This window comes from Pristiophorus japonicus, chromosome 1 (genome assembly GCF_044704955.1).
Source record: "Pristiophorus japonicus isolate sPriJap1 chromosome 1, sPriJap1.hap1, whole genome shotgun sequence".
Lineage (NCBI taxonomy): Eukaryota > Metazoa > Chordata > Chondrichthyes > Pristiophoridae > Pristiophorus > Pristiophorus japonicus.
In genome coordinates, this window is record NC_091977.1 from 449,395,927 (window position 1) to 449,410,623 (window position 14,697).

Here is a 14,697-nt window from a genome sequence, read left to right on the forward strand (position 1 = left end):
ACTTGCAGAAAGCATTTGGACCAAACCATACTGCGATTCACAAAGAGCCACGAGCAACCTGAAGAGGACACCACCAACTTCGACCCACCAATACACACACAAGTGGCAACCGACATCACAGTTGACCACGAAGCTGAACTCATCATCCCCAGCAGCCCGGCAAGGCCAGCTGCGCAGCAGCCCAGCGAAGGCCCAACCAACTCACCTGCACCTGTGTCTGTACCGAGACTATCGGCTAGAAAGCGGAAAGCCTCAGATTGTCTCACCCGGTAAATAAGTGTACTATTGACTTTGGGGGGGGGAGTGGTGTTATGTATGCAACACCTTGTAACCAGCATTCTACCGCCACCAGAGGGCGCATCTGTTAGAGTCCCAAGGGATCCCAGCATCCCTTGGGAGCACTGCATATAAGCAGGCCTCCCATGCTGTGCGGGCACTCTGGAGTCAGAAAAAATAGACTAAGGTCATACTTACTCAAGTCTACAATACTCAGTCACATTGCTTTATTTGAGACATAACAGTAGGAATTGGACTTTGAGCAACTTGAATGACTGTTGAATTGCTCATTTGATCTGCATAGCTTTGGTGATACCTCCTATTTTCCATATGGAGAATTTCCCTGTATTTTGCACTAGTTGGTTTCAGAACAAGATTGGTGATGTCTTGCAAGCATATCGTCTCTCTGAACTCTTGGCTATATCGATACACGTTGTAGGGATAAAATATCTTCAAAGGAAAAGGCAGGGAAATGCCCATATTTGAAGGTTTGGAGATGTGGGTTTCACGACAGTGATTTAAAACATGTGAGCCAAAATAATATAGGATACAGGTTAGGAAAGACTTAAAAACACAATACTGCAATTCTGGTGGAAATTCGTTCACACCTCATTTCAGGCGGTAACCCAGGTGGAGCAGTAATTTTATCGCCTTGAAAAGATTTATGTTCTCCGTCTAGAAATTGTTTTCAACCTGTACTTTTATGTCTGCCTGCCACTGCAAACTCGGAGGCTCACTCACCGTTCTCTGTGTAAACATTGCACTGACTGTCAATTCCGAGGGAAGTGTGTCCTCATCCCTTTAAGTAGCCACCAGTTAACGACACTGCAAGCCTGTACCGCTGTTTTTCCAGACGTTGTTCTTGGTGGACGCTAAATGAGGCAGCTTCATCTCATTTTTCACTGGGCCTCCGAGTTTGCAGTGGCAGGCAGACATAAAAGTACAGGTTGAAAACAGTTTCTAGACGGAGAACATAAATCTTTTCAAGGCGATAAAATTACTGCTCCACCTGGGTTACCGCCCAAAATGAGGTGTGACCGAATTTCCACCAGAGTTGCAGTATTGTGTTTTTCTTTCCTAACCTGTATCCTATATTATTTTGGCTCACATGTTTTAAATCACTGTCGTGAAACCCACATCCCCAAACCTTCAAAAAAAGGGCATTTCCCTGCCTTTTCTTTTGAAGATATTTTGAAGTCAAGCGTGGGCATTGCACCAGGAATACGTCATGATCGGAGTGATCATCAGCAGCCAGGCATTATTGGTTTGCGCCCCGGTGAGCCTCTAATGAACTTTTGGTCGTGGCGCTAAACGCTGTGCTATGGGTCGGTAACCTCTTGCACTCCCATTAATGCCCCCTCTGGCCGCTAACTGAGATGTTAAGCAACCAAAAATCCAGCCCAATATTGTCTGTAAAGTGCTTTGGAAGGGCCCTGAGAGACACAATGAAGCACTTTTGCAAATGTATGTTCGTTTCTCTTGAAATCGTTCAATAACTTAGATCAGAGAAATTATTTGGATGTACTGTTGACCAAATATCTAAAGTGCCATTACAGTGCATAGCAGGAATTGCCAAGAATTGCAAATTAGATGTCTGTCTTCTCTCAAGCAATGCAATGCAGTTGAGAGGACAGGCAGACAAATTGCATTTCATGTCTACCCATATGCTACTGTAAACCAGTTGTTGGAATGTGTATATGAGAACAGCTCAGAGACAATCTTTTGCAGAGGGAAGCATTTCCACTTTACGCACCATTTGCAGACAGTTATAATTAGAAACTTAGCAGTGTAAGGAATTGTGGGTGTACTCAGGCATCCTACAATTCTGTGCAACCTGTACTGACTTGTTGAAGCGGGTATAACAGTTTCATATAATATGAAATGAAGAATAGAATAGCAGTAACTACTGCAGATTTTTTAAATAGTCTGTAGCTTAAATCAGCTGGCACTACATTGTGCTGTGGGTTTCTACATTCTCCTAGTGTTCATTTTGAAGTGATGAACAGGACCATCCTTATTTACTGTTGACAGAGAGTAATGTTACATCAAGTCTACAGCACAGAAACAGGCCATTCAGCAGCCGTTAACAGCCGGCTGTGATGGCACCGGCAGCTTATGTGGTGGTTACTATTCTGTGATAATACCCTGTAAAAACTCAATTCCCTTTTCACCTTTCCCTACCTCTATTTGCCAGCTTATCTGTGGGTAGTTGGAATCTCCCATGATTACTATTCGATGGGGAAGAAATTCCCTAACTTAGTGCCATCCGTTAGCATGGCATAATGTCAAGGAAGCACCTGCTGCTGCTCTTCCACCACTTGGCAGCGGGTCATAAAAACATAGAAACATAGAAAATAGGTGCAGGAGTAGGCCATTCGGCCCTTCTAGCCTGCACCGCCATTCAATGAGTTCATGGCTGAACATGCAACTTCAGTACCCCCTTCCTGCCATACCCCTTGATCCCCTGAGTAGTAAGGACTTCATCTAACTCCCTTTTGAATATATTTAGTGAATTGGCCTCAACTACTTTCTGTGGTAGAGAATTCCACAGGTTCACCATTCTCTGGGTGAAGAAGTTTCTCCTCATCTCGGTCCTAAATGGCTTAGCCCTTATCCTTATACTGTGACCCCTGGTTCTGGACTTCCTCAACATTGGGAACATTCTTCCTGCATCTAACCTGTCTAAACCCGTCAGAATTTTAAATGTTTCTATGAGGTCCCCCCTCATTCTTCTGAACTCCAGTGAATACAAGCCCAGTTGATCCAGTCTTTCTTGATAGGTCAGTCCCACCATCCCGGGAATCAGTCTGGTGAATTTTCGCTGCACTCCCTCAATAGCAAGAATGTCCTTCCTCAAGTTAAGAGACCAAAACTGTACACAATACTCCAGGTGTGGCCTCACTAAGGCCCTGTACAACTGTAGCAACACCTCCCTGCCCCTGTACTCAAATCCCCTCGCTATGAAGGCCAACATGCCATTTGCTTTCTTAACCGCCTGCTGTACCTGCATGCCAACCTTCAATGACTGATGTACCATGACACCCAGGTCTCGTTGTACCTCCTCTTTTCCTAATCTGTCACCATTCAGATAATAGTCTGTCTCTCTGTTTTTACCACCAAAGTGGATAACCTCACATTTATCCACATTATACTTCATCTGCCATGCATTTGCCCACTCACCTAACCTATCCAAGTCACTCTGCAGCCTCATAGCATCCTCCTCGCAGCTCACACTGCCACCCAACTTAGTGTCATCCACAAATTTGGAGATACTACATTTAATCCCCTCATCTAAATCATTAATGTACAATGTAAACAGCTGGTGCCCCAGCACAGAACCTTGCGGTACCCCACTAGTCACTGCCTGCCATTCTGAAAAGTACCCATTTACTCCTACTCTTTGCTTCCTGTCTGACAACCAGTTCTCAATCCACATCAGCACACTACCCCCAATCCCATGTGCTTTAACTTTGCACATTAATCTCTTGTGTGGGACCTTGTCGAAAGCCTTCTGAAAGTCCAAATATACCACATCAACTGGTTCTCCCTTGTCCACTTTACAGGAAACATCCTCAAAAAATTCCAGAAGATTTGTCAAGCATGATTTCCCTTTCACAAATCCATGCTGACTTGGACCTATCATGTCACCTTTTTCCAAATGCGCTGCTATGACATCCTTAATATTTGATTCCATCATTTTACCCACTACTGAGGTCAGGCTGACCGGTCTATAATTCCCTGTTTTCTCTCCCTCCTTTTTTTTAAAGTGGGGTTACATTGGCTACCCTCCACTCGATAGGAACTGATCCAGAGTCAATGGAATGTTGGAAAATGACTGTCAATGCATCCGCTATTTCCAAGGCCACCTCCTTAAGTACTCTGGGATGCAGTCCATCAGACCCTGGGGATTTATCGGCCTTCAATCCCATCAATTTCCCCAACACAATTTCCTGACTAATAAAGATTTCCCTCAGTTCCTCCTCCTTACTAGACCCTCTGTTCCCTTTCATATCCGGAAGGTTGTTTGTGTCCTCCTTAATGAATACTGAACCAAAGTACTTGTTCAATTGGTCTGCCATTTCTTTGTTCCCCGTTATGACTTCCCCTGATTCTAACTGCAGGGGACCTACGTTTGTCTTTACTAACCTTTTTCTCTTTACATATCTATAGAAACTTTTGCAATCCGCCTTAATGTTCCCTGCAAGCTTCTTCTCGTACTCCATTTTCCCTGCCCTAATCAAACCCTTTGTCCTCCTCTGCTGAGTTCTAAATTTCTCCCAGTCCCCAGGTTCGCTGCTATTTCTGGCCAATTTGTCTGCCACTTCCTTGGCTTTAATACTATCCCTGATTTCCCTTGATAGCCACGGTTGAGCCTCCTTCCCTTTTTTATTTTTACACCAGACAGGAATGTACAATTGTTGTAGTTCATCCATGCAGTCTCTAAATGTCTGCCATTGCCCATCCACAGTCAACCCCTTAAGTATCATTCGCCAATCTATCCTAGCCAATTCACGCCTCATACCTTCAAAGTTACCCTTCTTTAAGTTCTGGACCATGGTCTCTGAATTAACTGTTTCATTCTCCATCCTAATGCAGAATTCCACCATATTATGGTCACTCTTCCCCAAGGGGCCTCGCACAATGAGATTGCTAATTAATCCTCTCTCATTACACAACACCCAGTCTAAGATGGCCTCCGCCCAAGTTGGTTCCTCGACATATTGGTCTAGAAAACCATCCCTTATGCACTCCAGGAAATCCTCCTCCGCCGTATTGCTTCCAGTTTGGCTAGCCCAATCTATGTGCATATTAAAGTCACCCATTATAACTGCTGCACCTTTATTGCATGCACCCCTAATTTCCTGTTTGATGCCCTCCCCAACATCACTACTACTGTTTGGAGGTCTGTACACAACTCCCACTAACGTTTTTTACCCTTTGGTGTTCTGCAGCTCTACCCATATAGATTCCACATCATCCAAGCTAATGTCTTTCCTAACTACTGCATTAATCTCCTCTTTAACCAGCAATGCTACCCCACCTCCTTTTCCTTTTATTCTATCCTTCCTGAATGTTGAATACCCCTGGATGTTGAGTTCCCAGCCCTGATCATCCTGGAGCCACGTCTCTGTAATCCCAATCACATCATATTTGTTAACATCTATTTGCACAGTTAATTCATCCACCTTATTGCGGATACTCCTTGCATTAAGACACAAAGCCTTCAGGCTTGTTTTTTGTAACACCCTTTGTCCTTTTAGAATTTTGCTGTACAGTGGCCCTTTTTGTTCTTTGCCTTGGGTTTCTCTGCCCTCCACTTTTCCTCATCTCCTTTCTGTCTTTTGCTTTTGCCTCCTTTTTGTTTCCCTCTGTCTCCCTGCATTGGTTCCCATCCCCCTGCCATATTACTTTAACTCCTCCCCAACAGCACTAGCAAACACTCCCCCTGGGACATTGGTTCCGGTCTTGCCCAGCTGCAGACCGTCCGGTTTGTACTGGTCTCACCTCCCCCAGAACCGGTTCCAATGTCCCAGGAATTTGAATCCCTCCCTGCTGCACCACTGCTCAAGCCACGTATTCACCTGCGCTATCCTGCGATTCCTACTCTGACTAGCACGTGGCACTGGTAGCAATCCCGAGATTACTACTTTTGAGGTCCTACTTTTTAATTTAGCTCCTAGCTCCTTAAATTCGTTTCGTAGGACCTCATCCCTTTTTTTACCTATGTCGTTGGTACCAATGTGCACCACGACAATTGGCTGTTCTCCGTCCCTTTTTAGAATGTCCTGCACCCGCTCCGAGACATCCTTGACCCTTGCACCAGGGAGGCAACATACCATCCTGGAGTCTCGGTTGCGGTCGCAGAAACGCCTATCTATTCCCCTCACCATTGAATTCCCTATCACTATCGCTCTCCCACTCTTTTTCCTGCCCTCCTGTGCAACAGAGCCAGCCATGGTGCCATGAACTTGGCTGCTGCTGCCCTCCCCTGATGAGTCATCCCCCCCAACAGCACTCAAAGCAATGTCCTCCATTTACAAAGGCCTGGTAGCACTGCCAGTAAGTATAGCACCCTGCACAAAAGATGGAGTGGTGCTCACTGACTTATCGTCACCACGGATAACTTTGACCCTAGCGCTGAGTTCAGTGCTGGGTTGTTAGCATGCAAGGTAATCCCAGTCTGCAAGCAGACTGACAAGAGGCATTGTCAACACCTCTTAATGGGACACACACATCTTTCAAGTAAGTTTGCATTTCAACTTTTGGACTTTTTAGATTTTATTGAAGTCATGGCTTGCTGCAATAGATATTAAAAGATTTTTAAGTCTGTAGGTGTGCTGCTGGATGCTTACAAGGCCTTGGATAGTAAAGAAATCCTTCTGAGAAGACAGAAAATGCTGCAAAAACTCAGCAAGTCAGGCAAAATCCGTGGAGAGAGAAAGAGAGTTTATGTCTCAGGTTGAGATGCTGTCATTTCAGATTTTCCTTCCGCTTGCAGAGGGAAGAGGACGACGCAGAAGAGGAAAAAGCCGAGGAGGAGCAGGCTGAAGAGGAGGAAACAGAAGGAAGAATGCAACCTAGACAGCACCTTTCTGGAAGGGATATCCGGGATGGAATCATCCACCAGCGGTACCAGTGAACACAACCCAAATTCCCCTTTCAACACTGTCCCACACCTACCTTCCCTCTGTTATTGACCATCACAGTGTCCTCTTGGCCACAATGTTGAAATAAAAGCCATCACAAAGCAAACTTTCAAATCCAACTTTATACATCCATCCATTCATCCATCCAATATGACATCAAGAAATCAACTCATCACCCGTAATGCATTCTCTTGGTGACTGCCTTTGCCTATCCTACTGATGTCACACAGTGCTACCCGAGTGGCTGCAGCATGGCTGGTGGAAGGCTGCTGACTTTCAGTGGGGGATGCTGAAACTGGACTTGCTGGTTGACCTTGAGCAGCTGGTGACTGGCAGTGTCAAATCAATCTTCTTCCTCATCTTTGTTTTCACTTTTCTCTCCCTCTTCTTGGCCAACCACTGGCTGGGCAGGCTGCATTTCTTGGGTGTGTGAAATGAGGAAGGCACAAGGGTGGAGTTGTGAATGAGGGGAGGGTGGGACAGCAAGAGGTGCAAGCCAGAAGGAGGATAAAGTATGAAGATGCTGGCATCTTATATCCTTTCAACCCCGGCGCTGGCCAAGGGCTCAGCTGTGCCCCTCCCAAGAATGACCTGCAACGTGTCGTTCAAGGAGGTGAGATGAGGCTAGGAATGGGAGATGCACCTTGTGATTAGTAGATTGTTGGTAAGTGAGTGAATAGTGGGAGGAGCTGTGCATTGAGCATTGTGTGAGGCTAGTGATGCAGTTGGTTGGAAACGGCTTTTGAAGATGCATTCACTAACCTTGACCACTGGTCTGAGGTTATAAAGCTTCTTTGGGCACTGGAGTCAGGTTGTGGGGTGACACTGCGAGCAGTGATGGTCTCATTGTTCTGTCTGGAGGGCCTGCTGGCCTCTATGAGTAGAGGACCTCTCTTGCAATGTTGACCCCCGTACAAAGCTGGAGTGTTGTGTGCGAGACCCTGGGTGCCCCTTCCCTGGCTTGCTGAGCCACTTGTAGGTTCAGAAAATAATTCAGCTTTAAGTGCTGAAGACTCCCATTTGGGACTTTCTAATGGTAATTTTTTTGAAAATCAGTAAAGGCTGAAAATTACATTTTTTCACGACATTTTATTTTTTATTGGTTCTGAATACATTGCCCCTTTAATTCATAGCCCTTTTAATTGCCCATTCGCACTTAGCCATGGGCTCGACGGGCTAAAAGCCCTCCTTCTATGATTCTATGATTCCTTGCGAACTCCACAGCCTCCTAGAGGCAGTAAAAAGCTGCAATGCCACTTCTGGATGGGAACTTTGGGTCAGATGCCTCCACTAACGCCACCAGGAGAGTGTTACACTATAAGTTAGCCCTGAACTATAATCTCCAGCAATTTTTTGCCCGGGAGTACTGCAGCCATTTTCAGCGGCCGTAAACACGATGTCGCAGTGACATTGGCAGGTTTCTGTCGATGTCCAATTTCTAGGCCAATATCTTTTGCTCATTTCATAGATTTTCCAACATATTTCTTCATCCACTTCCCTTCCACTAATGGATGGTCTGTAGAATACCTCTATGAATGTGATCAATCCCTTCTTATCCTTATCTCAATCCATATGGATCCAACTTCTATTTTAATATTAGTTATGTCCCTTTTTTCTGCTGCCATTATGTTGTCGCTAATTAGTAAAGCTACCCCAATCCCCTTCTTCCTTCCCTATCCTTTCTAAATATGTTATATCCTGCAATAGTTAACTTCCATCCTGTTCTTTCTGTAGCCAATTTTCAGTTATTTCTACTACACCCGGCACCTCAGTACAAATTATTGCCTCCAGGTCCCCCATTTTGTTATGGATGTTGTATAGACAATTTAATTTGATTTTATTAATTGCTCCCCATATTTTAATTCATTTTATACTCATGTTCTATAACTGCTGTTGTTCCCTGACCATTTTATGTTACCCTTATTCCTTACTCTGACCTTTACTCTCATGTCCTATTTTTTTTAACTTCAGATTTATGTAATTTTCATCAGATGCCTCCCCCATCTGTGGTTTATAAACTGCTGTTGCACTTGGATGTGCCAGGGAGGCATGTGGCAGAATTGATATTGGAGGCTTAGATGGGCAGAAAGGCAGTGACAACCCAAAGTAATCATTCATAGGGAGCTTTTTAAACACAAGTTATAACAACATAAGAATATAAGAACATAAGAAATAGAAGCAGGAGTAGGCCATTTGGCCTCTCGAGCCTGCTCCGCCATTCATTAAGATCATGGCTGATCTGATCATTGCCTCAGCTCCACTTCCTGCCCACTTCCCATAAACTTTACTCCCTTATTGCTCAAAAATCTGTCTCTCTCCTCCTTAAACATAATCAATAATCCAGCCTCCACAGCTCTCTGGAGCAGAGAATTCCATAGATTCACAACCACCTGAGAGAAGAAATTTCTCCTCATCTCCATTTTAAATGGGGGCCTCTTATTCTAAAACTATGTCCCCTGGTTTTAGATTCCCCTAAGGGTGGAAATATTCTCTCTTCATCCACCTTGTCGAGCCCCCTCATTATCTTATAAGTTTCAATAAGATCACCTCTCATTCTTCTGAACTCCAATATGTATAGGCCCAACTTACTCAACTTATTCTCATAAGTCAACCCCCTCATCTCCGGAATCAACCGAGTGAACCTTCTCTGAACAGCCTCCAATGCACGTATATCCTTCCTTAAATACGGAGACCAAAACTGTGTGCAATACTCCAGGTGTGGCCTCACCAATACCCTGTACAGTTGTAGCAGGACATCTCTGCTTTTATACACTATCCCCCTTGCAATAAAGGCCAATGTTCCATTTGCCTTCCTGATTACTTGCTGTACCTGCATACTAACTTTTTGTGTTTCATGCACAAGGACCCCCAGGTCTCTCTGTACTGCAGCACTTTGCAATTTTTCTCTATTTAAATTATCATTTGCTTTTCTATTATTTCTGCCAAAGTGGATAACCTCACATTTTCTCACATTATACTCCATCTGCCAAATGTTTGCCCACTCACTTAGCCTGTCTCACTTAGCCTGTCCCTTTGCAGATTTATTGTGCCTCTTCACAATTTGCTTTTCCACCCATCTTTGTCTCATCAGCAAACTTGGCTACATTATTCTCGGTCCCTTCATTCCAGTCATTAATATAGATTGTAAATAGTTGAGACCCCAGCACCGATCCCTGCAGCACCCAACTAGTCACTGTTTGGCAACTGGAAAATTACCCATTTATCCCGACTCTCTATTTTCTGTTAGTTAGTCAATCCTCTATCTATGCTAATATATTACCCCCAACCCCATGAGCTTTTAGCTTGTGCAGTAACCTCTTATGTGGCATTTTATCGAATGTCTTCTGGAAATCCAAATACACCACATCCACTGGTTCCCCCTTATCCACCCTGCTCGTTAAATCCTTAAAGAACTCCAGCAAATTTGTCAACCATGATTTCTCTTTTATAAAACCATGCTGACTCTGCTTGATTGAATCATGCTTTTCCAAATGTCCCGCTACTGCTTCCTTAATAATGGATTCCAGCATTTCCCAATGACAGAAGTTATATTCTACAAAATCATATATTTATTGATCAATGAATACAGTGGAATCCAGGATTATTTAAAATTATAGAGTAACTCCTTAACTACTGAACTACTATTTCTTTTTGCATTATTAGATACTGCTCAGTTGAGATGAGCACTGATACAAAGTACCTTTCTGAATTAAAATATTATATTTAAAACATAGAATGAGCATCTGCGAGATCATTGGAAATGGAAAAAAATCTTATCCCACTAATGGATATCACTTCTGACTGTTGTTGAGTTTGTGTGTTTGAGCTCCCACAAAAGTTATCACCCCAAACTGGCGCTACGCAATTTCTAGGCAGAGTGCTGTTAGACACTGAAACAACTTCCCCTGTAAGTTTTGATTGGAAACTTGTTTCTCCGCAAACAGGAAACGGCATCAGCAGCGAACTGTGTACAGTTCTTGTGTGAGAATAGAGTGGTACTAATTTTGAAAGAAATATAAGATTATAGTATATAAATAATTCAAATAATGATCATTTATGATTTTAGCATTGTAAAGTTTCAATTCAGTAAAAAGTTAAATGGAATTCACGAGGAACACTCCCATTGCCTCAGCCTTGAATATTCATAACAAAGTAACAGTTTAATGTGTTACATTTGGGATGCAATGTAGATCATAGCCACATTCTTTGAGTAAGTGTATCTTTTTTTCCTCAGATCTGCAACATTTCCAGCTAAAGTAAAATCCTATAAGGTCACCTTCGAACTGAAGATCTTGAACTTATACAAATATAGGCAGGTGTTGCCAAAAGAAACTATCCTAGCTTTCCCATACTAGAGAACAACGTTTAGCAAAGGAATAAGGAAATACTCAGAGCAGGAGACAAACCAGCTTTGAGAGCCACCATAGAAGCTAAATGCTTTCTTCCTCCCACTTTTTTCCTTGTGTGCTTAATTCTGTTGGCGTATTGTTCTGTGGAAACCACCAACATTTTTCCCAGTGGCAATTCTTCATGGTGAGGCAGAAGGCAGCACGTATCCATCAGCCTTTGGTTTTCTTTCAAAGTTCTGGCTCCCTTTTGCTACCAGAGATGTTTCTAATCAAAGATAAAAGACATTGGTAATGATTGGTTATTTCTCCTTTCAATCTTCCACATTTTTAGATTTAAAAGAGTCAAAATTACAGGGGACAATATTTGGAAAAAGTTTCAAGGCAGCTTTGTATATTATCGGCTTATGAATGACCCCAGAGCTCAGGAACTCAGTTTACACCTACTTAATTTGAATCATCCGTTCCTTCAAATTGAAGTTGTGCAAAATATTGTGCTGTTTTATTAAAACCCCTGGATAATTCAAAAACATTGTGAGCAAAAATAATGACTGAGTGTATAGGAGTAGACTGTAATATACTTGAATTTTTAGTACTCCTTATTGTACACACTTTTAAAAAGAAACCACGAGAAAAAGCTTACAGATTTATATGTTCTTGTGCTCTGGTGGTTTATTCTGGGTAATGAGATTTAATATTTGTTTTTGTTGGTTCTTTAAATTCTTGTTATCAAATTGACTGCTGCAACGTGCTTGAGGGCTGGATTTTCTGCTTTGCTCATTTCGGAGGAGTAATGGCGGCGGGGCGGTAAAGTTTGTGCCCAGGAATAGTTTGCGCCTCAGACAGCAGAATTCGGCAGCTGGGCCCTGCGTGTGAGACAGAGTGCTAAGGGAGGCATTGCACAGCTAGCTCTCTTAGGGCGCTCGGCCGGCTGAGCATGTGAAAATCCCGAGCTAAACAGCCGGCCTGGGAGCGCTCTAAGAGAGGTCTGGGAAAAAGAAAAAAATCTGAAAAAAACCCACCAAAAACATTCCCATTACATAGCCCACGCCACCACAATATAAAAGAAAAAACAATCACACTTACCTGAGGTCGGCATTACTTACCTCACTGCAGCCGCGACAGCTTGGAATCCACAGGCGCGCTGCGGGGTGCTATGGGTCGGGCAGGAGTCAAAAATCGCTTCTCGGCCTTTTGGCTAAGATCATGCGTAACTGACCTGACAGGGGAGTAGCCACCATGACCTCTGGGTGGTTCTCCCTGGATCAGGAAGGTATATGCTTGCTTTTTTGGAAACAGGAGGTGGGTGGGGTGGCTTGACCCATCCACCTCCACGGAGGTGTGTGGGGGACCTGACCCATCCACCTCCATGGCACGAACCTGGTATTGCAGTACTTCCAGGAACGGTGCAGTGGCTCTAGGCCTTTTGGCTAAGAGCATTGGCGCAGAGTGATCCTTGGCGTGTGCAAGGTGACCTCTGGCGTTTGTGATTTGACAAAGAATTGGAACGATTGGCTACGAATTTCAAAAAAAAAGGAGTCAAAAATCGAGCCGGTGTTGTAACCAGGTGCGTAGCACACTGACTCGCATCTCCTGGGTAGTAATGCTCCGCGCCCCACCAAAACCAGCCCCAAAAACCCCGGCGGGGCGCTGGAAGCTTGCCACCTGCCCAGGAAAGCTCACCGCCACCATTGCCGCCCCTCTGGGGTGAAAACAGAGGTGGACAGCAGCCAAAAATCCAGCCCTTGCTGTTTTCAGAATCTCTGATGATAGTGAGACTAATGGGCGTACATGCAGTCTTCATGTAATAACCTTTCTTGAACATTTAATGAGTACTTGTTTTGTGCACCAAAGTGAAACCGGATGAGGGTACTGAAAACATTCTGTTGTGGGATGAATGCACAGAAGTTGTAGTGTATGTATGGTGACACTATTCCTAGAGAGAGCTCCTAATAGCAGCTAACCTAGAAGTGCTTGGTATTGTAGTGAAAAGGGACCTCGTACCCATGCTACACATGATTTGGGAGTGTATTCTAGATAAATCTTAAACTTGCTTCATCTGTTCTACATTATCTAAGATCACTTGTTGGAGCAGGGTAGCTCAAGCTCAAGCTGCCAACCGCAGCTTAATGCCCTTGTTATGGAAACTTAGTCATCAGGCACAACTGGGTGCTTCAAAACTCATAACCCTGCTGAACATATGAGGAGGTTGTTAAATTGTCAAATATGTGAAACCGACCCCAACCCGCTGCAAATGAGCCTGCTTCTGTTTTAAGCATGGTGGGTTTGCGGGCTTCTGAGTAATGACACAACCACCTCCGGATAGGTGGTTCTGTCATTATAATATGTAAATGAGGTTCCCTTCATGATATTTTGGCAGTCATTTAAATTCACTATTGTCCAGCCAGGTTTCCCAGGGCTAAAGGGAGGTGGGGGAAGCCAGATCCAGCAGATAAGTGCTTTTTTTAGTATTGCTGTGAGTTAGAAAGAGCAGGAGTGCTTCCTCCAGCCCCTTAGGCAAATCTACTGCTGTGAACAGCCGATCCCCACCCTCCAAATCTGCAATCTCTCCTGGTTCAACTACCCCACCAACCCGGCAATCTCCCAGTTTCACCTCGCTCCTGATAGCCAGTCCGACTCCATCCGCCTCCCTGCCACCCCCCCACTCCCTCACCAATCCTGCGATCTCTCCTGGTCCCATCTCCCACCTATCTGCCGGTCTGACTCCTCGCCACCCCCCCCCCCTCAACACCAACCTGCGATGTTACCCAGGTTCCAGGGACTGATCCCAATGGTCCCCGGTTGCAGCTTTCTACTGCGGGCTTTCCTGCCCGGCAGCCAGCCAACTTGTCAATCTTGCTGCAAGCCAGGCGGGAAACGGAGTAAAAATGTGATAATGGCGTTAAGTTCGTCAGGACCTCACATTCCTGACATATATGATTTCCCCACCCCGCAAACACGCAACCCGCTCCCTCATGGCCTCCCTGTAAATGTCGGGGCCTCAATTTTACGAATAATTTTCCATTCTACATTAAATTTCATGATTTTTGAACTACAGCTATAATGAAAAATCTGAAATATATAAGCCCTGAAATTGCAGTCGGAGGCTTCCCATGGGCGAATGCCTCGATCAGCAAGAACAGTATGCATCTACCTGGTGCCTCCTTATCTTTGGACTCTTGCGGTCCTGAATCTGCAGGCATACGCCTGCGTAAAGGCCCACGTATCCCAGGGGCACATGCGGTTCACAAGCGTCCCTGGGATCACGTGTGCCGGCCCAACCAATCAAAAAGGGGGATTCCTGTTGCTTATGGGGATTCCATTAACGTAGGAATCCCCATAAGCATATTAGGGTGACATAAAAATACATTTTCACACAACCTTAGTAAAAATAAATCTTAACATGTTTAAAATTAATTAAAACACAA

The 14,697-nt window shown here is 44.4% G+C and overlaps 1 pseudogene; it reads left to right on the forward strand.

Moving 5' to 3' along the window:
• The first annotated feature begins 12,447 nt into the window (after positions 1 to 12,447).
• LOC139279326 (U2 spliceosomal RNA) lies at positions 12,448 to 12,686 on the forward strand (annotated as a pseudogene).
• Positions 12,687 to 14,697: the final 2,011 nt, after the last annotated feature.